Raw genomic sequence first — 2,500 nt, 5'->3', positions numbered from 1 at the left:
AACACGTAATTAGAGTATTGGAGGGAAAGGATGATATTGTTGGGTAAAGAAATCATCGAAGGGAAGGTCATTGGGGTGCACGTAATGATTCGAGGCTTGCGTTAACGGAACGCTTTAGCCCTAATCTTATTTATTTCTATTATCCCTTCGCCTGAGTTGCATTCCAGATGGCTGAAAGCTTCTTCTACTTTACTGATCTTTTGACTTGTATATGATATCCAGGATGTTTTCCCTCTCCTGCCTCAAAAAAAAAAAAAAAATAATAATACGTCTGTTATCAAATAGAAGTGATCACCGAGACGAAACATCTCTTCCGTCTTTCATGTTCCTCTTATTTTTGTTTCAATTATGTTTGGAGTTGCTCTTTCTCTATGAACGCTTCTGGCCTAAATACAAAAATTAATTCCGCATTCTAAAGTTTCTAACATTTCATTATTGCATTACAATTTAAATTTATGTTTTATTCTCATTGTTGTTTTTAATTATTTCTACCTATTCATCTTTTCCATTTCATAATAATCTTCAAACACTTCGTTTTATTCTCATCATTACTTGCACAACAACTTCCAGCTTATCGTTTCTTTCAGGTTATACAAAAAATAAAACTTCTTTTTGAAACTTATTTTTTTATATTCAAAGAAATCCCGATTCCAGTGTATTTTGTTTGAAAAGTATATTACCATCTTATACTTATTACCGTCTTAATATTTAGTCGTAGTCGTAAAGTGTGTGAAAATCACAGAATAGTTTTTTTGGTCTTTATTTGCTGTTCTTGAATCAGCGATTGTGAACAAGACATTTGCCGTAACATCTGGCATCAAGTAGAATTAAGAAAGAGTTCTTCAGCAGTCAATAGATAACGTAGAGTATAGGGACTGCAGCAACTCCTAGATGGCGCTGAAGATAGTTGGCAGAATAGCGGACGAAAGAATTCTTAAAAAAAGAGGGTTGCAGACCCTCATATTCCCCGGGTGTTAAAGAGTCCGCTACTTGTAGAAAAATTTACCTGGGGGTTTACATTGCATTACTTCATTCCTTTTATTCTAACTATTTTTACATTGGCTGCAGAAAGGATGTAAGACCATCCTAAAAGTTTTAGGTTTGGGAATTTAGCCGTTTCCAAAAAACATAAGGCAAATGGTCAGAGTATATGACAGTCTGGTGTTGGCCTTCCATATATGGTTTAAAGTGTAGGATAGCGTCTACAATTCTGAACAACTCCTTTTCGATGGTGGGCCACCTAGTTTGAGCACCATTAAAACGCCCTGATTGGTAGCATATCGGGAACAGTTGGTCGAAGTGTGGCACATCTCCCAAGTCCTCCTGGATGGTTTTGGAGTAAGACACTATCGTATCCATGGTTACTAGCGTCCACTTGGAGAAAGAAAGGTTGGTCTAAGTTAGGAGCTCTTAAAACTGGATATTTTATGAGGGAGGTTTTTAATTGATTAAAGATGGTCTGATGCTGATCTGTCCATTTTAAAAGTATTTTTGGAAGAGGTTAGAACAAATAGAGGTCCTGTTATCTGAGAATAGTTAGGACAAAACCTAGAATAGAACCCACTCATTCCTAAGAATGTGTGTAATGACTTTCTGTTATTGGGTACAGGATAGTCAATGATGGCTTTGATATTAACTTGTTTTGGAAGTACCTAACCATTTCCAAAAGTATGTCTGAGGTATGTTACCGTTGCTTTTCCGAAATCGTTTTTTCCAGGTTGACTTTGAGATTGGCTGAACTTAACCTCTTGAATACTTCCTCCAGCTTCTTAAGATGTTCATCCCAAGTTTTTGATGTAAACACTATGTCATCCAGGTAGACATGGACTCTCCTTATGCCTTGAAGTACAGATTGTATTATTTGCTGGAATATTGAAGGAACATTGCACATACCGAATGGCATAACATTGTATGAATACAACCCAAAGGGAGAAACGAAGCTGGAGATTTCTTTAGCTCTGTCATTAAGTCCTATCCGGTAGTATCCTTTCATTAGATCAATCTGCGTGGGAAAGGTTGCATTACTGACATTAGCAATGATGTCCAAAATTCTAGGCAAGGGGAAAGAATCTTTAATTGTAGCTGCATTAACTCTCCGGTAATCTGTACACATCCGGAACTTCCCATTAGGATTTGGTACCAATATGAATGGGGGTGCCCAGGGTCAAATGCTAGGAGTAACCAGATTATGCTCTACCTAAATAGTCTACCTCTGCCTTTAGAATGTTTAACTTGCTCTTGGAAATTCTCTAAAAGGGCTGCCTTATAGGCGAGACATCCGGTTTTATTATCACATCATGATGTCCAACGGTACATTTACCTGGGTTATCTATAAAGATATCTTTATATTCTGAAATTAAATCTTCAAGTTGCTGGGAATGTTGCCGATTATCAAAGTTTAGATATGAAGATAAAGAACCTAGTATGCTAGAATTATTTGAATCTTCCTAAGACATAATCACTTTATCACATACAGTGGAATAAGAATTATCATCAGATT

Source organism: Palaemon carinicauda, chromosome 12, assembly GCF_036898095.1.
Source record: "Palaemon carinicauda isolate YSFRI2023 chromosome 12, ASM3689809v2, whole genome shotgun sequence".
NCBI lineage: Eukaryota > Metazoa > Arthropoda > Malacostraca > Decapoda > Palaemonidae > Palaemon > Palaemon carinicauda.
The sequence above is the reverse complement of the archived record's forward strand: the minus strand, read 5'-3'. Positions refer to the sequence as shown.